Below are 23,065 nucleotides of genomic sequence, written 5' to 3' on the forward strand. Positions count from 1 at the left end.
ATGAAAACTTAAAGGGAAACATGTCAGTAACTGACGTTACGTAACTGACGTTACACATACTTTTGCTATGGGGTTTACAAAGAACTAATTTATTTAACAGGTTATTATGCTGCTGCAGTATACCAGTAACAATCCCAGGCATTTACTTAACAACAAATCAAAACAAAATCTAAAGATACAAATGGGGTGGGGCCCTTAGAGGGGAAGCTCCCCCCCCCCCCCACCCATGCCATAGTACAGGTGAGCAAAAATAATGTAAATGCACCAGAGGATATTCCTTGACATTTGTCTTAAGATTGAATGCTTATTCAACAGTTATGATTACACAGAGCCATTTAGATTCAGTAGTTCCAAGTATGAATATTGACATAACTAAGGTTTTTGTTTTTTGTTTGTTTGTTTGTTTGTTTTCTTTAATGAACAGGAAAGTTTCTATCTAGAGTACCCCACCCATAATGCCCTGCAGTACTACACAAAACACAGATATTTTTGTTTGTGAAAAAAAAAATCTTTCAGGTCATGGGGAAAAACCACATACAAACAAAAATATTCATATATATGTATGAAATCTACTGTGATACATTCTTTCTTCTTTTCTGTATTTTACTCCTTCTCCCTCAAGGCATTGTTAGGGCCACAAATAACAAAATGATCTCCATTATCAATAATGATTTAAATGAATAGTGTTACACTTTTAATATTTTTTCTGTGAAGAAGAAGCATGCTTTTTTGGTCAAAAGGGCATTATTTGTTTATTCCTTGCTTGAAGGAATGTAATTGTTTTTCTTTTCCTTTTCACTGGTATATCAAGGCTTGCAAATACATCCCAGATACCAAGAAATAGGACTTTGCAATGAAAGAATTCTAAGATCAATATAAAAGAATCTTCTAGTTCATAATTATCATGTATTACAAAAATGTCCCTGCATGAATGAAATAAAGTAATCAACAAATATGAACAGTTTTTTATTTTACTCTAGAATCACCTCTCACTTTGAGCAACATTAGTGTTAAACGTTGAGCAACATCAGTGTTAGTTTCAAACAGTAATGACAGTACATGCCTTATGTGAGGCCTGCTTATGTACCATTTCAAGATGTGCCATATTAACTAAACCAAACATTTAAGTGCAAGCGAAGAAATATATCTCTTCCTGCATTTGCCTTGGGGTAGAAACTTCACTAAGCTTCCAGAAAAAAAGAAAAATGCTAGCAAAAGTAGTCATTAGTAAAGATTATAAAACTGTTGGTATACAGCTGTACACAAGCTTTTTGATAGAAAAAGGTGGTTACCATGCAACCACATCATTGATTAGGCCTACAAATTTGGTAGCTTTATCATCCCGTAGGACTGTGAATGTACTGTATAGTAATTTGAGAGCATTATATATTGCATGTGGTAAACCTAAACTTCCAGATGATTTAACCTTAAACTTGTGCTGAACTGAAAATCAAAAGCTCAAGCCCCCTCCACCAAAAATATATGATAAATAAATAGATTTAAGATAAAATGAACAAAAAAATATATATATCCATGGACATACAGTCAGTGTACCATGGTGATGACATCATTCCCTATCAAAGGGATTGCTGCTCTTTGTTGATAACCTTTGACTTTCCATATGTATTGAAATGGCCTAAAGTCAAAAAATTTGCTTAAGTTACAATTACTGTCATGGTAACTGACATTACATACTGGTATATGACGTTTCGGTAACTGACGTTACACATTTTGATGTGTTCATTTAACTCTCCAGTAAGCCAAGTATCCTTATTTTCTGGTATTGAAAGGAAGGCATATGGGCATACATTAGAAATCCTAAGTTACATCATACAGCTCACTTTCTTTGATGAATAAAGTTAAAAATTCCTTGTTTTTGGTAACTGACGTTACATCCATCATTGTCAAACTAATTAAAAGTTTTTATAAAATTCTTTAAAGCAACCAGCTTTTTCTTTCTATCATGTGGTAAAAGACTTGTCTGGTAACTGCATACATATAAAAGATTGTTGTTTAGAGTACTAGTAAAGTGGATATACAGAGGGTAAATTATGTGACAATACACTCTTTCTTACCATTGAGTTATAGGCATATTTGGACAGCCATTTTGAAAATCAAAATGGCCGCTTTTACTGAAAAACATAATGATTCTTAAAACTTCAACTCAAGTATTGTCTGAAAATGTATGGTGTTTGAAACAAATATCATTTTGAATTTTCGGCATCTGTGTCCTACATACCGTGGAATTGCCCAATGTACGTGACTACATAAATCTTAGCCTCAGAGCAAAATTAAGATAGTTATGTTTTAAAGAAGGGATGCCTTTTCTAGCATTTTAATCTGTCTTCCTCATTATGTGTCTAGAACTAAGCACTCATGGCTACAAGTACTTTGAATATTTGACTGTAATCACGCGCAATCACTTTTTTGTCCCCGCCGAACGAGTTCGAGCAGGGGACTATGAAACGGGCTCCGTACGTGTGTGTGTCCGTGCGTCCATGCGTCCGTGCGTCTGTGTGTCCGTGTGTGCGTCCGTGTGATCAAAATCTTCAATTTGCTACTTCTCTTTCATTTATGAGCCAATTTTGATTCTGTTTGCTTTATATGATAGCACTACATGGGAGCTTTGAAACTTCTACACAGAATTTCAGTTGTGAACTTTGACCTTGACCTTTGACCTATATTGTACATTTGCTACAAAATGCTACTCCTTCGCCATTTCTAACCCGATTTCGATTCCGTTTGCTTTATGTGATGGCACTAGGTGAGGGCTTCAAAACCTCTACACAGAATTTTGACCTTTGACTTCTTGATCTTTGACCTTGATTTTTGACCGCTATTGTACATTTTGCTACAAAATGCTACTCCTTCGCCATTTCTAACCCGATTTCGATTCCGTTTGCTTTATGTGATGGCACTAGGTGAGGGCTTCAAAACTTCTACACAGAATTTTGACCTTTGACTTCTTTGACCTTTGACCTTGATTTTTGACCTATATTGTACATTGGCTACAAAATGCTACTCCTTCGCCATTTCTGACCCGATTTCGATTCCGTTTGCTTTATGTGATGGCACTAGGTGAGGGTTTCAAAACTTCTACCCAGAATTTTGACCTTTGACCTTGATTTTTGACCTATATTGTACATTTTGCTACAAAATGCTACTTCCGGTGGGGACATATATTATGCACCGCGTAATTTCTACTTTTCCTTGTTTGTTGTGCAATTCCCACAGGCTTTGCAGTGGTGTGATTCCAACATCTAGTACTGGGGATCGATAATTGTGGTTGGTATCATTGCGTTAATCTGACTGTCTATGTTGGAGCTTGATTTAAGGCACTTCTTTGGGAGATAGCACTAGCACCAGCACTGAACTTGAAATCACCCATTGTAATTGATGTTATCAAATGTAAGACATTCCATAGCAACCTCGATCGGGTAAGCTCTGAAACTGTAGTACTTTTGGTGAACCTTTTTGGTTAATATTTCACATTTTTGCCATTACCCAATGGTAACCATGTTATCATGGCATTCTTTCACACATTTCTTAGACATAAATGTACAGATTAGAGTAAAAATTTACAGTTCTAAAAGCACACAAGAACTATGTTTTGGCTTTAACCTGCCGAGGACAAGGTGATATTGGTATAACACACATTTCCCATAAACACCTGCCTGAGTATAATCAGGATTGGTCTTCAATTGATTAATATCAAATTGTACTGCATAAAACAAAAGGATCAGCTACTAGAAAGAACTAATGACATGAATGTATATAATGTGATGGATTAAACTCTAAACAGGCAAAGGAAAGCAGAAAGATTTTTTCTTTTCTTTGGGCCAAAGAAATGCAATTATTTACATTGTATTGATTATTACAATGTAATTAGGAGAAAAACATTTTGTATTTGAATACATTATGAAATGGGCATTTTTGCCAGGGGGTATGGCACATGATGAATGTGGGAATATTTTGAGAGAGATTAGAGAGAAAGAATGTGAGATGAAGAGGAAAAAGGAGGAGGTTATAAAGGCTTTACGTACTTCAAGAAAAAAAAAAAAACAACAAGAACAGTTGAGCTGCTGTATTGGAATGCCAGTAGGAATGTCTGTTCCTTCTTTGTATGTCATCCGCCAAAATGAGTCAGTCAATTAATGTAATGATAATCAAATCTTTCCTACTTTTAGAGTGTTAGTTGGGGGACCCTAGAGACCCCGGGGGTCTAAATCGTCATGGAAATGCAGTTCCTCTCATGCTGATGTAATTTGATCACCTTCTTCAAAGGGCTTTATCGACTCAAAAAAGACCAACGGCAGTGGAAAAAAAAACAGAAAAGAAAAGAAGGAAGAATAATGATGATAAAATATTTTGCCCCCAGATGTCAACAAAATCATTTTGGCTGTGGCTGTCCAAACATTTGAGGAGGAAAGACGGACAGGGGAGCATGCCAGCCAAACCAGACACATCTAGTCTTGGCAACATTAGTGGGACAGGCTCATTTTACGACAAGAATTTATTCATGCCACTTTGCGTCAGTATACCATTCTTTTAAGAGTTCTCAACCTCGTGAATCATGCAGACATAAAACTGAAATGTGATTACTAGGCTAGAATATGAGCAAGAAAAAACAAGATCATGTTCTTGTTTTTGTTATTGTAATGCTCGTAGGCACAGTGATATTGACAGAAGTGGTGATGAACAAAAGCATATTTGCCTTATTCCTAGCAGTGAACAGACTCATTCAAAGAGAAGAAACTATTGTATTTATCATGCTATCAGTACCATGTCACATTCTCTGCATTAATTGAATACTTTTTTATCTGTTGGAACTTGTATGATCATGGGAATGAATGTGTTTCTATTGATATGACCTGCTTTGAGAGCTTTGCACATATCATTTTGTTCACCAAATTTATATTTGTTGCATGAAAACAGACTGTTTGTTTTGTAAAAGACATGATATCAGCCATATGCCCAAGCTTAGGTTTATAAAAAAAAAAAAAAAAGATCATCAAAAGTATGTTCACCTCCTTCCAGTCAGTAAATTTAAGTCTGAAATGATATCAAATCAGACAAGCACACAAGAAGCCTTAATGGCTGATGAAATTCGTGAGAGAAAAAAATCTGAATGTATGCAGAGAGGCCATCTGCAGAAAGTCAAACACATGCTCATATGGTACTAATGGATTTTAAATGTTGTTAACATACTTAAACAATTAGGGAACATGCCAAATTTGCTATAGAACTTACTTATACATTGCCTTTTTGTGAGGTTGACAATGTTTTCATGTTTTTACCTGTGCTGAAATAGTTCCCCTACATCAATCTGCATAATCCACATGGCACAACACTCTAAAAAAGAAAAAAAAAAAACACACACACACAAGAAAACAAACACAGAAATGTTAGACATGCATCTCCAAATGCATAGTATATACCTCCTTATTTGTCCACTTTCATGCTCACAAACACCCACACAAAAAGAAAGAAAGAGATAAATAGAGAGAGAAAGACATAGAGAGGGAGATAGAATAGGGAAATAGAGAAAGAGAGAGAGAGAGAGAGAGAAAGGGCAAGAAAGAGGCACATCATTCTGCTAAAACTTGCCCAAAGGTGCAGAAACAGGATAGAGAAAGACACGTGCCACAGAGATGGATCATATGTGGTGGTAGAGACAATTGGGGTGCTCATACGCGCCCCTAGGCCATCACACTTTACCCCCCCCCCAAACTACTAATCTCAAGTGTTCTGAAATTAAGACTCAATCAATGATGCTGGAGACAATCATGTGCATTTTTACCACATTTTCGGCTTTGCCGTGTTTCCCCCTTTGCAATATAATATCTGCAAATTTGCCCTCAAATCGTGCTATCAATAATTTGTCCCCCTTTTCCTGCGCAAAGGAGATGTGATGGAATTTGAATCCCATCAAAGTGGGACATCAGTGTCGCATGATTGCCGATCCGGTATCAAATGTCAGGGAAAAATGTTGTCATGTGTGATTTGCATTGCGTCGAGGGACATCCGAGCTTTATTTACGCCAGGGGTATTGGCAGCTGCAAAAACTTTCTTCGAAAACTTGTCAGATTCCGTCAAAGTTGTACGTCCCGCCACATTTAATTTCCAGTGGACTTTAAGCTCTACCGTGCGACGCATTGTTAGTGGTTCAGGATCGAGAAGTTGGTTCATTGTGGCATAACTGCTATGACTCACTCCAAAAGCATATTTCCGCATTCCAGTAACGATCGTAATGTGACATCAATGTGGAGATATTTCTTGGGGCACCTTACAGCGAGTCTTATGGAGACAGATAACAGAGGATAGAGGATGAATAATTTAACATCTTATTGGCATGCAGGGAGGAAATTTTGAGCTGAAACTTAACACCGGCCTTTCTTTTATGCCAATCAACCATGAAATTAAAAAATAGTGAAGACATTTCGAAGGTTGGCTTCAGATCTCATTTACGATGTGTATTATATTTTTCAGCAGGAGATTAAGTGAACATAAATGCTAATGAAGACATTATTTTGTTGTCAACACGATACATGAAGAGCTTTTAAACTGAAACGAAATAACAACTTCATGTCAGTCAAACTAGACCCACCTATCCTTTAAAAAGTGGAAGGACACTGAAAAGCTTTGCTGGTGTGATTGTGACCTGCAAAGAAAATGATTATCATACACAAGTTCACACTGTTCACCATTTAGCAAAAGGTATCAAAAAGTATGAGACTGATGTTATTTTCGTGTTGTCGAGTTGTTGGAAATCAGAGATGTGGGTTGTGAAAGAATATCAAATGCATTGTCCCAGCAGCTGAGAAGCTCAAATGCATGGTCAAGCATGCTACATTGTCCCGTATGTCTTGACTCAGGCAAAGCACATGTATGTATTCTGGTGCTGATGCAGTGCATTTAAGGTACCATGATAGCAAACTCATTTGAGAATTCTGTTCTTCTTTCTGGCTAAAAAGTTGCAAAATTAAACATTTAAAAAGAATGGACAATGTGGCATGTGATTTGTAACTCGGAAGAATATCAATGATAAATTAGATATTTTGAATGATTTTAAAATATTTCAAAATAGGTTATTTATGATAGTCAAACATGTCTGGCAGGTAAAAATTTAATAGGGCAACAGTTATTACTGGAATATGACAGATATATTCCCGCATTCCCCAATATTCCTTACTAACGAGGGCTATTTCAACTCATAGTGAATTCATGATGACCAACTACATTGTATGTAAGTCACCTGTATCTTTATAATATGTGTTTGTAGATGCAGCTGTACATGTACTATACTTTTGTAATATATGAAGAGTTTGTTCGCAAAAACCGATAAGTCCATTTTTGAAGATTTTGAAGTAGGGTCTCTGTCATAAAATACAAAATAATACCTTTTAAATGATATATTGGTCACTACATATAAAGGTACATTTTTGAAGTTATGGTCAAAAGAAGCACAAATTTTCATATTATTCTCTTTATTTTTCTCGACCTTTAATCGCAAATATCTCCATTTGGCAAATATGGACTTATCGGTTTTTGCAAACAAACTCTTCATATTGTTATCTGCATTTCTGTTAGTGTTTCATGACATCTCAGCTTTTCACCTGTTTGTAAAAATTGATTATTCTGCTTTGCAATTATTTTGTATTATTTGGATATAGAAACAAATAAATGAAAGGGAATGGAATACATGCAATCTGAAGAAGATATGAATGTAGTCAATTGTAACATCTTACACCATTAGGCAGAAAAAAAAAATGTCTATATGCCAATAACCCTTTCACAGCACAAAACAAAACCCCACCTTTTTTCCCTCCTAAATATGGTGCACTTAGTACAAAAGAAGCTTGCTCATGACAACATTTAACTGAACGTAGCAAGATTCACTGAAGACTGTATTCAAATACATCAAAGAATCATGAGAGAAAACCCTCTGCAATAGCGCCACCTTGTGGTGTGAATGCATCAGCAGTTTGAGCAGGCAGTGCACAGTATACAGTATGTACTGCTTGTACTGGCTGTCTCAATTAGGTAATGTGTATTTACAGTGGGCCCCTATGGAAACCAACATTGTTGACCATGGTGTTCCACCCCATGATGTAGAAATGAAGTAGATTTAATTCAATTCATTTTTTTTTTTAAATCCAGTCAATCAGGACTTTTACATCTTCCTTTCAGATTATGTTATGTTAAATCAGTTGAATATGTTTGAAGGTTTGTGTGTGTTTATACAACCCATACAAAATGCAATTTCCAAAGGCTATGGCTATGCAATATTCAAGACTTGCTTTGGTTATTAAACAGAATTATCACTTATCTCATAAGCGCAAAGCATCATTCAGTTCAGTTGTATGAAAATGCAAAAAGAATTTATCACATGGCTGCTGGGATATGTTGCAGACATTCAAAGAAATTGATGAGAATTTTGAGTAAGATATTTATCTTTTAAATCTCATTACTAGTGAAAAAGGAAGAGGGAGTTTTCTTCCAGATTTAGTTTGTACTGTTCTAAGACACTATCCAGTTTAAAGGCACATTGTGTACAAAATGTGTTGTGTTAAGATTTGGAATTGATTTGATGATATTACTTTATCTAATTTCTTTGAAAAGTTGAAAATAACATTATTAAAAGCTAAGAGCAGAATAAAAAAATTTGTTGTATCTTTTAATTGTGGAGCCAGTTTTATTATTTTTATGTTCTCTTTCTCTTGAATGACAGGATGAATATATCTGAAGGAAGGAAGGTTGACATGTTAATATGAAGGCAGCATTCAACAAGCCACAAGCTAAATTACTGTGCTTAGAACTCATGCAGGTGAGTCAGTTATGCATATTCTGGACACTCATGCTTATGACAGAGGATGTTTATTATATCAGTTGCTTTCATTTTTATATTATTTGAGACCCATGGAATAGCTAGATACAAAGGGAAATTTGCAGTCTAGCTGTGATAGTATCAGGAAATATGTAGATATTCTTGAAAGATGATTCACTGCCCTGTGACTCCAATGACAATAACTTACATTTCTTACCTTCAGAGTCATAAAGGAACACCTCTCCGTGTGACCTCCTTACACTTTGATGTAAAAGGGTAGACTTCCCTTAACCCGTTGAGGACGAGTCCCGAGTATACTCGGGCAGGTGTCTATGGGAAATGCATGTTGTAGCAAAATCAAACCGTCCTCAACGGGTTAAAAAGCTAGAGAAATAGCACATTTGGTGTGACAATATGCTTCACATGCATATTACACGACATGTTCCATCAAAGAAAACGAAGGACTGAAACATGATGTGACCTCAATATAGTTTTGAGTAGATTATGGAGTATCAGATATAGTGACTGTGTCGATGATTAATCTAATCAGAAAGTTACACTTACGACCATGCATCATGCCCACCTCGCTTTCAGTGATAGAGTTTATGTGAGAAAGAAAGGCCTATCTTTCAGAACAATGTTATTGCGCAGTGGTCAGCTCTAAGGTCAGTGTGTAATGTCACTCGACTCATTGGTAAAATGGCTTTAAGTGTGGTTGCTGTGAATTTGAGCCCCTTGCTCTTTATGAAAAGGGGACTAGGGGATAATTTTGACATTAAAGGGGGGGGGGGGAGGGGAGAATTGAAAAATACTCTGACATATAGCCTTATCCTCTTGAGGTTCTAGCAGACTGTTGACACATACTGTGTCAATACTGAATGCAATCATGGTGACATTTAGCTAAGAGTCCTAGGGAGGCCTGCCAAAAAAGGTTTCATGTTCTGAAAGTGAAATGTCTATCTGTATTCTTGTTGGCCTAAATAAATAGAACACAACCAAATAAAAAGAAATGTATTGTGTTGTTGATTTTAAACAGAAATGGAAATTTAAGTTGTACATGTTTCCTCAGTGATATTAAAGACAATATTATATGTAAACATTAGGTAAGATGATGTTATTGTTTCATATGAATCTTCACTAAATAGCATTTTGGGAAATCAATATCAGTGGGGAAAATTATGTTGTGTATATATATATCAAATAACTGGAGCTTTAATTATTTAGCAGTGGCAAATTCCAAAGAGAGGGATGCAGTTTTATTTGGTTAGTAAGAACAAAATGATAATGGTAGTTCTGACTACATCATTGACTGTTTTGTAGTAAAATGTGAGACTTGGGTAGTATTTCCGTAAGTTTATCATTTTCTCTGCAATTTCAGTGCTACTTTCATTTCCTTTTTTGAGTTTTGAATTTCTCATTGTACAAATATCATGCATTTTCTCTGATTTTGAAGAGACTGGTGAGGAGTTGCAGCTGCTATAACAAATGGATGATCATCATTCCGGAGTCACATTGGATTTCCGTTCACAGAAAGCGGCAGGTGCATTGTGAGTGCAGAAGGTAGGTTTTAGTCCATTTTTCATATGAACAGATTCATCACTTTTTTATTCAAACTGTATTCAGCAGAACATGTTCAATGTAGTGCTGCAAACATGCTGCCAATGCCACATAAAACCACGAAACCTCTATCTAACCAATATGATTGATAGAAGAAATTTGAAGTCATTGTTAATCCATTGAGGACGGGATGATTTTGCTATAACACGCAGTTCCCATAGACCCCTGCCCGAGTGTACCCGGGACTTGTCCCCAACAGGATAAAACTCTGTAATTTGAATCGTTCATCTTCAGAATAAGTGCTGAGAAAAATCATTCCCTGTATTTGCGATTTTCATGTTTTTATTTTTTCATGTTTAACACATTATGAGCATACTAAAGTAATTAATGATGTGAAATTGCTAATGTCCTGGACACATTAATACAGAGTGAAATCTATACATATCAGCCTCACCCTACTGTGAGTCGTATGTCAGCTTGAAAAACAAATAGAAATTGTGCAGCAGCTGTGAATAATGACTGTAGACCACAAAGATTATACATTATCTGAGATGATATGGAACATTTTTGTTTTTGTTTTTGTTTCAGTTTGATCTGGACAGTGTGAAATAACATACGCTTCTGAGCTCTTGAAAAATAGATACACAATAAGATATGCACAGTGCTATCAGCAAGTGATGAGAAACCAAGTCAAAAATTCACTTTTGCATTAATGTTTACAATTTCATAATGGATGCCTGCTCCAATATTTTGTCCATTGAATTTCTGTATCTAATCAATAAAGGCTAATGACAGATACCATTGTTTAATTTACAAATTCAGAATAATGATGCCTGTATGGAATACATACAAGATAGGCAAGATCTTTTTTTTTTTTTTTTTAATCAGTTCATTTACACTTTGCCCAAATTATCTGGTATGATCTCATATATCACATTAGTAGTAAGGAACCATAGCACAGTTGGCAAATTAAGAGATGTTGGGACCTGGTTGGGAGGGGGTGGGGGGGGGGGGAAGGGGGAATGGACTCGGGTCAACGTCCCTTCAAAGAGTGAAGCTGGCACAAGCACATAGCCAACGATGATTTCATGATATACTGCCCGTAGATCTGACCCTGTTCAGGGCAAGATGATTGGAACAATAAATCAAGTGTGCCAAACGTAATTTCCTCCCTCACACATAGTGCTGTCCGGGATGCATTGTGGCATTAGCGTCCATCAGAGATAAAAATTTGGGCAGCATTTACATGCCGCCGGGAAATCCTCACCCCCCCCCCCCCCCCCACCCATCATCATTTTTGAGTGCCTAAGCTTTGGAAATAAACTGATGGTTGAATTATGGAGTGTTCACTCATGAGCAGAGTCATGTAGAGAGAAGATTGGCTATTAATACATGTCATAAAACAAATAGAGAAAAAAAGAGCAGCGTGGAGAGGAAGAGAATCTAAAAGGAATATGTCATGAAAGAGATATAAGAACATGGGAAATCATGTGTTAAAACATATAAAAGAAATATCTCCTATCATAGATAAAGGAAGATTAAGACGTCATTTTTAAAAACATAAAAGAAAAATATATACCATCAGAGAGATACAACGAAAGAAAAAGGAAATCGTTTGAGATTAGGATAGTTTCTCTGTTAATAGAAATTTTGATCTCGTGATGCACCAAGTACTCAGTTTCAGAAGACTTGTCGTTATATTTGAAGATTTCAGTGGAGGAGACCAATACTAAAGAGAAGGGCTCTGAACCAGTTACAGATGGAGGTGTCCAGAGGGACAAAATAATGCAGGAAAAATGTGTAAAGAATAATTTCCAACAGATTGAAGTTGCCGGAAATGCATTGTAATATTTCTGATGGCACATCCTCATTGTAGAATGTCACAGCAAACGTACTTCATACAAAGTTAATAGAAAAGGGCATTTAACTCTTTATGTGCCATGGTGTAAACCCCATGTGTGCCACATTCTGGGACAGCAACGTAGTCCTGCTTTGGGAAAACATTCTGTATTTCAAATCTATGTAGCTTTCAAAGATATTTGTTACCCTCGACATGTAATGAGCAATGTTGTAGAAAAAATGCCAAGCTTTGCTTTGAATGTGAATTGTATAACAAATGTATGATTATTTTTCTTTCAAATGGCCAGTAGCTACATTATTGTAGAGGCAATACCTTTGCACACAAAACAGTGACAGAAGTTTGGGATTTACTCACAAATCCAGTAAGGAACACCGCTTCATATTCATTCACCACATAAAGTGCAAGCTATGTGTGACAGAAATGGAACCGCGAGAAACGCTTTCATTGTACCGTGGCATTTGGCGATTTATTAATTGGTTTGGGCGGGTTTGTGCGTTTGAGCAGAATATGCAAAGTTTGCACGCCGCCCACCGAGTCGGGCGTGCGAACGCGGCACATAAAGAGTTAAGGCTGAAATTTTTCTGATGGTGCATTTTATTCATTTCTTTGTACCATATTTGTGGGGGCTTTAGGGTAACTGCAGTGAGAAATGGACCATACTACAATGAGGTCTGCCGTAGCCCCCAGCAAAACAGCTAATGTATTGTGGGCTTTTGAAAAAACATCAATGACTGAAATTGTTTGGGGAACATCACAATGATTTGGGAAAATTGCACAAAGAGAAAGATTTGGACTGCTATTCGAAACATGAGATTCGGATCCAAATCTTGCTCCCAAAGTGCCATATGTGAACCCCCTTATTAGTCTCAAAGAGAATGCCCATCAGTTGAGGTACAATGATTTGTAGAAGCCCAGATTCTACACAATACTGCCTAGTCAGAGGGATAATATTCAAAATGAAAAGAGACATTTTAAAATTCTCACTGAGAAAAGATTCTGAAGTATAAACTTTGTATAATTAGAAATGGGAATGCTATAAGTTATGGAAATCATATATTGTTCAGTCTTCTGGTTAGATATGTCATGTTTTATTTTTTTCACAAGTGAAGTCAATAGATCACACGAATATAAGTAAGAAAAGTCAAGATAATGGAGTGTGGTCACATGATGGCTATATGCCAGTATTTATAGATGTCGGCAGCAAGCTTTGACAAACTAGCTGTTGATATTTTTCTGTCTTTTGCTCAAATTTCAGCAACTTGTTGCTTCTGTTTCACTTACTCTTTTCACCAAGCAGCATGCACCGTGTATTTCTAATTTATTCTTGTTGAAAATCAATTTGATGCAAATTGGGATGAATAGACTTGGACAACTCAATCTGTTTAACACACACATAACACACACACCCAACCACTCACACACACACACACAAAACAAGCCAATAAGGAAAGGATTATATTATGAGTGTGATCAAAGTAAAAAAAAAAAAAAAAAGCTGCAGAACAAACCATGATAGTATGTCTAAAGAGGTTTGAGGCGGCAGATATTGACTGGTGTTTGGGCTGATATATTAGGGCAGACTTAATGTAATTAGCAATCTAGACCACCAAAGCCTGATGTCAGAGAGAGAGAGAGAGAGGGAGAAAAAAAAGGGCAGGGAAGACAAATGCATTTGTCTGTAATAATTATCTCCAGTATGCTGCACATGGTCGGTCGGTCAGTGGCATGGAGGAGTTCACTGCCCAGCCAGCTACCACTGGCCCATCAGCCCATAGTGGCTTCAAATGCTGGTACAGTACTCTCCGCTTATTGGGATGCTGCTTAAATTGGGTGCTCCGCTTAATTGACTTGCCAACCTGAAAAACAGTTCCGTATATGTGTCTTATTTACGTAACAATTGGGTAGTCATTCTGGACAAATGGGTTGGAATTTTCCAGATTAACTTAATTTATTTCCATAGTTTCACACAGAAAGCCTTTAAGATTTGTGTCAATATAAATTAGAAACTGTGAGGTGCTGAAAGTCAATAGAGAGCTTAGGTTGATGTTTTGATATGTTAGATGTGCAGCATACATTGGTGGATGCATGCAGGGGCGCACCAGGTGCACGCCCTCATTTTTTTTTTTTAAAAACAAAAGAAATAAAAAAAATGAGGGCGTGTGTGCCCCTCCCCTTTAATTTCGTTAAGGCACCCCCTCCTTACGGAATTCCTGGATCGGCCCCTGGTGTATGACCGATACACTGTATCACTGGTACAAGTAGAGGCATTTATACAACGCATGCTTTGTACGAACCCTTGCACTGACACCTAATTATGAAGGCTGGTGTGTAACTATAGATAAGCTGTGGCTGTAAGTGATATACCGTGCTTTGTGTCTGATGCACTTGAGAGGTGTGTAAATAGTAAGTGGTGTCTGCATTGTGAATGAATTAACATGCTTTCCGGTTAATCGGGTTCTCCACTTAATGGGTAAGAAATGCTCTGTCAGACGCTACTCGATTAAGCAGAGACTACTGTATTGTCTTTGAAAAAGAGGCTGACGATATGAGGGGAAGTGTGTGTGTGTTTTTGTGTGGGTGTGTGTGCTTGTTGGGTGGGGGTGGGGTGGGTAGTGTAGAGGATGACACTGTATCAGGGATTGGGAAGCTGTGGAGTTGTTGCATTGATCCACCACAGTTGTCAAACCTGTGGGTGGTATGAATTTCATATTAGATTCTGATTATCTCCATTCATGGGGCACAGGTACATTGATTTGAAGAGGGATGATGCATCAAAGAAAATATTACATAAAGACTAATGAATAGATGCTAGATCATTATGATATATTGATCAGAATTAGGACACCTTTTCATGTCTTTTTACACTGTTTTTTTTTTTAATTGTTAAAAATCAATAGGTGACTTTCAAAATAGAATTGAGCAAGGAATGAGGAAGTTATGGCTTAAAAGATGCAGTCGTTAGAAGGCACCAAACAGTTTAGCAGTATGTCGTGGACAGTTCTATGTTTTGTGCAATCTAAGCAATTGTGCTTTATTCTTTATGTTATTTTCCTTTCCCTTTTATCATTCCTAATTTCCTTGTTTTTAGATTCCAGTGTTAAGAAAGAAAAAGAAGAACAACATGCATGCTTTACCATAAATTCATACATTATATGTAATATATACACATATATATATATATTTTTTATTTATTTTTTTTTTTCATCACACAAATTGTGTGGTTGTGGTGGTGGTGGGGGTGGGGGGGGGGGGATGATGTATAAACTTTTGGGTGCACATGTTCCAGGTTGAAGGCAAAAGGACAAGGTCAAATTCTTAAAATTTGACTATCCCCCCCCCCCCATATCTCTGCAATGCCTGAAGATATCTTCATGAAACTTAATAGTGTATTCATGTATTACCAGATAGAGATTCTTAAGGGAAAGTTTGGGCTATGAGGTCTAAGATCAAAGGTGGAAGTTCAAGTGAAAATGCTAAAATTTCACTTTTCCCTCCATATCTCAGAAATGGCTCAAGGTATCTTCATGAAACTTAGTATATGCATATACTGCCTGACAATGCTTCTCTTGGGAATTTTTAAGGTCATGGAGTCAAAGGTCAAAGGTCAGGTTGGAATACTAGATTCTACTACTGTAAAACATATTTTTGCGGCTTGAAATTTTCGTGAATTGGAGCCGACGGCCTTTTTCACGGTGTGAAATTTTCGCGAGTTGCCTCTAATATTCAATGCGTATAGTGTAGACAAGAACTTTCATGTGCATTTTAATTTTGCTAACCTTGGCTCTCATGAAATTTGCGAAATTACAATGCACACGAACATTTCTAGTTTTACAGTATTCTGAAATCACACTATTTTCTCCACAAACCTTTGAGATTACTTACTGCATACACTTAATTGCATTACTACACAATTATTCTGTAGAGAAAAATTTGGGCCGTGGGATTAAAGGTCAAATGAAAATGTTAGAATTTCACAAGTTTTTCCCATAGTTTGGAAATAGCTCATAGTATTGTCAAAAAAATTGGCTGTCACCAGTAAGTGATTATTTGGAGAAAGTTCTTGGCCATGAGGTCAGAGAAAAAGGATAAAATTCAAGTGAAAATGCTCAAATCCCAAATACTTGCTCTCTGAAACAATTTAGCCATCAAAATGAAACCTGGTTCAAGGAATGTATACATTTAGCACATTTGTTGTTGTGTCATACTTTCAAAACGCATCATTTCATTTTTTGCCAGTCATGTGAGACTGTTGTCTAATATTGTCAGGATTTAACGTGTACGTGTAGACCCATTGGGAGAACCATGTGATATGGCGGAGGCATACCAGTCACCATTTTTCTCATGTAGTGCCCATATCTATATTGTGAGTTGTTGATAATGTGTCAAGGGGCTAATGTCATGATCAAATTATGACCCCATTTGTACGATTGTACCACAGGTATTCTCAATCACCCTCGTTCATTTTTAGTGCAGTGTATTTGTTTCTTTCCTTTTTTTCTTGTACTGATTAAGTAACCAACAATTTTTAACCAGTCATTGCAATCACTTTTTCCCAGAGAAGGGTCTAAATATGGAGCTACTGTTGTAGCCCCATGGTCTGAAGTTCTTTCTCCAGAGAATTGCCCATCTCCCCATATTTCCACCTGTCATGTGATTATGCGTGCTAGTTCTGACGCCACTAGTTGATCACATGACGTTGACATGGTGGAGGGAATACCCCTGGTACAACAGTGGGGGAATGGCTGGCGCCAAGGATTACGTTTCTAGAGCGCCCAAATCTGCTATGTGACCCGATCGGTGTATGAGAATATATGTATACAGACACCGGGGGCAAGCTGCTAGCAACAGGAGCAGGGATCGGGCTGCTCAGTTTGGGGATGTGTATATGTTGTTGAGAGAAAGAGGGAGGGGATGGGTGGGGTAAGGATGGGTGGGGGAGGGGATGGGTGGGGTAAGGATGGGTGGGGGAGGGGATGGGTGGGGTAAGGATGGGTGGGGGAGGGGATGGGTAGGGGGAGGAATGAAGGAGAGATTGGAAAAAGGGACAGTAAATGCGTTTATATGCAGGTTTGTGTTTGCGTGTGTTACCATATTCTACAAAGTTGAATCTTTATAAAGTGGTGATATAGCCATACCAGAGGAGAAAAGTTTTCCCATCACACAGCATTTATGCTTTGATGTCTAGCTATTGAAAGCGTTTCTCAGCTTTTGCACAGTACATACATTCATCAGATACTGCAAAAGTGGAAATTTTCAAAGTGTGGAAACTTTTGCATATTCGCATGACCAGAAACTAGCACGAAAGTAAAAACGTGCGAATATTTTTGCTTGTTATAGGTACCGCTATGTACTGTCTCCATTCCGCGGATTTGAAAATGAGCAAAACTCATCTTACTTGGCAGAGTGTGAAAAAATTAATTGCACAAAAAAAATCTTCTCTTACAGTAAGAGATTGCCAATTTGAGAGGAAAGCTCAGAGGAAAAATGGAAGAGGTAGCAGACTTAGTAGCTACTTTTTATTTGTTAGGAAGGGAATAGAAGTTGAATATGATAGCCACATTTCCAGATGAACAATGACACTTACGAGATTGGTGAACACTTATACACAGCATGATTGCAATCAGTGATTAATTCATAAATGTGCCGTTTGTGAGGTGATTTCGAGATTTGACCATTTTCAAACAGCATTTTCATATACCAGTACATACCATTGGCATTGAAACAAAAAAAGATGATTTTACGTCCATATTTTCTTTTTGTTGCTGTATGCAGATTTCATCAAATGATATTTTAAAGTTCCAGAATAGTGAGTCTTAAAGTGTAGTAGCTTTTGTACAATTTAGATATACTGATAAAGTGTGAGGGAACACTTTGGAAGGATTTCATCCTAAAGAGGAGAAGAGAATGCGGTCTAATCAATAAGCTATTCCCCAAAGAGGCCAATAGATCTCTACTGTCGATGCCCCCAACGGGGTTCGTGGTCGGGAATCCTTAAAAACACGTTGAGGAAAAGACCAACGACCTTTCCGCTGCATTCCCACGGGCCACTATCAAAAGACTGCCAGTCTTCTTCTCACTCCCAGCCATGCTTGTCTTACCAAATCCTGTACTTTTCTCTGTCTCTGCATCGAAACACTGCAATGGATATTTTTCTTTGGTTGGGCGTGGGTACACATCAGGTGGGAAAGATTAACTCTCCTTTTTTTACCCCTCCCCCGTCTCTCTCCCCCCCCCCTCTATCTCTCTGCCCTCCCTTTATCAAGTATAGGCTGCACGTTTCCAAAAGTCGGACACAGTAGTTCGTGTAGAGAGAAAAAGGTGAATGAATACAAGGAAACGTTGCGCTCCTTCTTTGCACATGCTGATCTTTATTCATGAATGTCTCCCCTGCATTCATCACGACCACTGTCATGCTGGAGATATATTCCTTGCAAGTGAAGACGATCCTTCCCTAGCATATCATCATGGCATGCAAAATTTCAGGGCTTTGATGACCTTCAAACCTTGGCCAGATCTGCAGCAGTATGTCAGTGTATATAAAAAAAAATGCAATCAGTATTATCTCACACCATTCCTTTGAAACACTTATATGCAAATATAATATGATGTTTTGGTAAAGAAATAATGATATTTGAAAACTTTTTACACTATTCACATTATCAGGGATGTTGAAGTGAGGTGCAGTCACTTTCATTTTGAAATTCTTAACCATATCTTTGCCGGATGTCATTATCATGAGTTCTCAAATATCACAGATTTCTGTTACTTGTGATATTAGCGGTTGAAAGTCACATACATTTAGAAGCTGCAGATTACATGCATAGCCAGAGGTTTGAACAGAATGGCAATATGTAAATCAAATAAATTATTTATCAGAACTAAAAGGTGAAGCCAAAATGGTGTGTGTGGCGGGAGGGTGTACTACCAACCCAGTTGAACAAAGGGAGGGTGGTTAGGTGTTTCCCTGGAGTCGTTTGGGTTTGACTTCTTATAATCTGGAATCTCTTCCTTGTATTACTTTATTCCACTTCACATTATTGCAGAAGGAAGGCCAGGGATGGATTTGTAAGTTGTACTACGTCCACTTTCCTTTTGTGGGTTAATACCACAAACCTTAATATGTCATCTTCACCAGATCAATCAAAGCTGTTTTTAAGCCCTGCTACCACATACTACCAAATATGTCCCCCCCCCCCCCGACACACACACACACACACAGACGCTTATGGAGTGCAGATGAAAATTTTGTGAGTAAACATTAAACGACAATCGGAATAAAGGCACTGGAACAGCTAATTTCCATTTTCTTTATTCATATCCACACAGACCCTGTGCTTTTTATCAATTTACCCCCTCCACACCCTTGTCATCCTCCATTTTCAGGAGGAAATCTTCAGAACTTTCCCTCCTCAGCTACACCCCAGGAGACAATCTTCAAAACTTCCCCTCCTCCAGCCACGCCCCTCCTTCAGCCACGCCCCTCCTCCATCCCTCCAAATAGCAGCCATCCCTGCTAAATCATAATGAATCATGATGATGAAAATGATATTGATAACATCAACAGAGCAGTGATAATGATGATGATGATATTATAAAATGGGCTTTAGAATCTCTACAATCTGATTGATGAATTATCATGCATTGACTTTCACTGATCCACACTGAGCCAATGGTCAGGTAAAATCCAAATGCATGGCTCAAGCCTTGTGCAGTGTTGTAGGTGTACTAGAATCATGATGGGGAAAAAGGTTGAATTTCATGAATTTAAGGCCCATTTTATAAAACGAATGATGCACAGACCTGTTTCGTGGATCGGTGAGAAGTGGATGCTCTCGTTTAACTTTGGAAACAGTCTAAAATCCACTCACTGTGCTTGTGGGTTTAAACAATTCCAAAGTTTAAACTAGCACGTCCAATTCTCACCGATCCACTCTGTTGTGTGCATCATTTGTATATTGATAATGATAACAAGAATAGTAATCACAATGACAACTTAACCTTTGCAGCTCCTCCTGACGTTTCATTTTGATAAAACTTTAAAAAGTTCCATTGAAGCTTAAAAACAATGTGTACTTTTGTAATAATTGTATTTGAAAGAATATTATGTGATGTTGGAAAGACAATTTAAATTGAAATTAAAATGGAAAAAGTTCTGTTTTGCTTTCACTCTTCTACTTGAGTCAACATGAGAGCAGACCAGAGTTTCCTTCTTAAAAAGCTGCTTCTGCTAATCTTACCCATTTCACTTATTTTGAGTCCTCCTTCCCTTTAAAATCAACTTTTTGGTGTGAGATGCATGGTCACATAAAGTGATATTCAAGTCATGCCCACATCTTGCTTGATTCCATATTCATCTCACAAGTAAGTATTTATTAAACATGTGACATATTGTGTCGAAACTTTTTTCTTGGGTCCAACTAGTTCAAGTGACCCGAGGAAGACTGTGTCTAGATAGTAACCTAGTAGACTTCCAGCTGAGAATGTTTGTGTGCTCTGGAGATGGCTATTTTGATTTCTGTGAGATAACCTTTCCAGCAGCCAGGGTATTATGTAAATCAATCACAGTTTCAGAGATTGCATTTGTGAAACATTTATCGATCCACATATCTTTTTTCCCCCCACAAGTCATGAAGTCTTAACTTTACTGGAAGTATATATGTGTGAGCCGGCACAAGGAGATCTTCTTATCGGCAGTAGAAACACAGTTTTGGGCAAGAAAAAGTGCTTTCCTGAAAGGTCAGGGGATGATGTGCAATATGGCAGTATGAAAAATTGGGATTTATGAGCCACGGGCCCTGTGTGTTTCTTGGGACCTGCGAAAAATGTAATCGGAATGGACTCTAATTCCTAAGTAGGAGTCGGACTTACGGCACTCGCGGCAGAATCTCGGAGTCTCTGCCGTCCGCTTTCAATTGTAGACCTCATTTCCTTTATATCTCACAAATACCCATTGGCAATGCAACCCATTTGAAAGCAATGAATTTCTGAATACTGCAGATTGACCGTATACGACAATAGATCAAACTCACTTCTATTTTTTTTTTCCTCTCTCTCTCTCCCCCGTTGGAATGGTCCAAGAGTGTAGCTGCCTATCGATCTTTCCATCTGTCTGTCTGTGTGAGTGTGTCTGTCTATCTGTATGTCTGTCTGTGTTTGGTAATTAAACATCCAGTGATCATTCAAACTTCACATTACCTGAGGCAATTCACTCTGAATCATAGCAATAAAGAAATCCCAATTCTTGTGAATTGAGTCTAATTGCTACAATGCAACCACTTGCAAAGGGTGCTTTCGTTAAATGTGCTATTATTCCCAAAGTCATTTCTCCTCAAATGAAGTAAAAGAGGGTGCATCTACCCTATGAGGGGGAAGCGACAAAAGAATCTTAATCATACCTGCACATATCAGTAAAGGCTTAATCTTATTTGAATCATTGAAATGCAGCATCCATGACCTCAGAAACTTCACTTTGGTAATTGAAGTAGTACCGTATGTTAGTCAGCTAGTTTGTTTGGTTGTTTGTGTGTTTGTTGTTATTTTTTTTTTTGTTTTAGATGTTTACTAAGTGACATTAAAATATTAGATGATGCTGCATAAATACATATGTAGCTTGGTAGTTACTGATTTGTAATGAAAAAGGAAAATCATACAAGCTGAAAATGTTCTGGCTAACAGGAGTCATATACAGAGAAAGAAAGAAAAGAAATAGTAATCACGTAAAAAAGTAAGAATGCCGTATGGTTTGCATGTGGTGATTTTTGCTGCTTTCTAAGGTAAGACAGACTTTTGTTTTTCTTTTAGCGAGAAAGGTTTTGTTTGTTTGTCTGCTTGTTGATTGTACATGGACCATTTTCAGGATAGGATTGCCATGCAGATCTGTGTTGTAGCCATAAACTTGGGAAATGATCATCTCGGGGCTCAGGCGGCCCTAATCCAGCCATTAGATTAATCGGGAGGCAAGGGTGAAATGGCTGGAAATAAAATGGCTGCATAAACAGGAGAGGAAAGATTTGTTGAAAAAATAATATCAGAGTGTGGAGACATTGAAATATACAGAGAGAGAGAGAGAGAGAGAGAGAGAGATAAAAACAGAAGTTATAGAGGGACAGACGAAGATGGAGAGAAAAGAAAGAAATAAAGCAAGTGAGAGAAAGATATAGAGAAGCAAAGGGAGAGCTACAAGGAGAAAAAAAAGAAAGAAAGAAGGAAATAAAGAAGCAGACAAAGGGGAGAGAGTGAGAGATAGAGAGAGAGGGATAGACAGACAAAATAAGAGAAAGAAAGGACTGAAAGAGACAGAGTTAGGGAGAGGGAAAGAGACAAAAGAAGAGAGAGAAAGAGAGAGAGATGGAAATAAAGGAGAATATACAGGTTGGAAGATGATAGTGTGATGATGTAAAACACAGAAGAAACAAGAAGAAACAAGTTTGAGGATAATATATTTAAAAGAGCAGAGAATAAGAATGAAAAAAAAAAATCATGCATAAGTGCTTAAAGCCTCCTTGGAAGGCACATAAAATGCTTGCATACTAAAATTATGATTAGTAGAGGGGAGAGAAAAGTAAGGGTTTGAGCAAGTGATGTATTTGAAACTTTTCGGATAGCTCAAGGGGAAGAAAAGAATGAATTTTGGACATGGTGATTCAGTCAAAAATTCAAGGGAATGAACGTGAACAAAGTAGGCCTACCGGTAGAGGGTGAAAACCTATGAGATTTTTTTTTTTAATTGCAGAGAAGATAGGCCACACAGAGACGAAAAAAATTGGAAATGAGAGCCACCAAGAAGAGACGAATGGGGAAAAAAAAAGTTGAACTGGGAT

The 23,065-nt window shown here is 37.5% G+C and overlaps 1 long non-coding RNA gene across 3 annotated transcripts in view; it reads left to right on the top strand.

Annotated features, from left to right (window-relative positions):
- LOC140238029 (uncharacterized) overlaps positions 1-23,065 on the top strand; it is a 93,794-nt gene that overhangs the window by 4,174 nt on the left and 66,555 nt on the right. For all 3 annotated transcript variants that reach the window (XR_011901877.1, XR_011901879.1, XR_011901878.1), the window contains exons 2-3: positions 8,732-8,827; positions 10,281-10,387. This is a non-coding gene — a long non-coding RNA (uncharacterized lncRNA). The remainder of the gene's footprint in view (positions 1-8,731; positions 8,828-10,280; positions 10,388-23,065) is intronic.

This window comes from Diadema setosum, chromosome 14 (assembly GCF_964275005.1).
Source record: "Diadema setosum chromosome 14, eeDiaSeto1, whole genome shotgun sequence".
In the NCBI taxonomy this organism is placed as follows: Eukaryota; Metazoa; Echinodermata; class Echinoidea; order Diadematoida; family Diadematidae; genus Diadema; species Diadema setosum.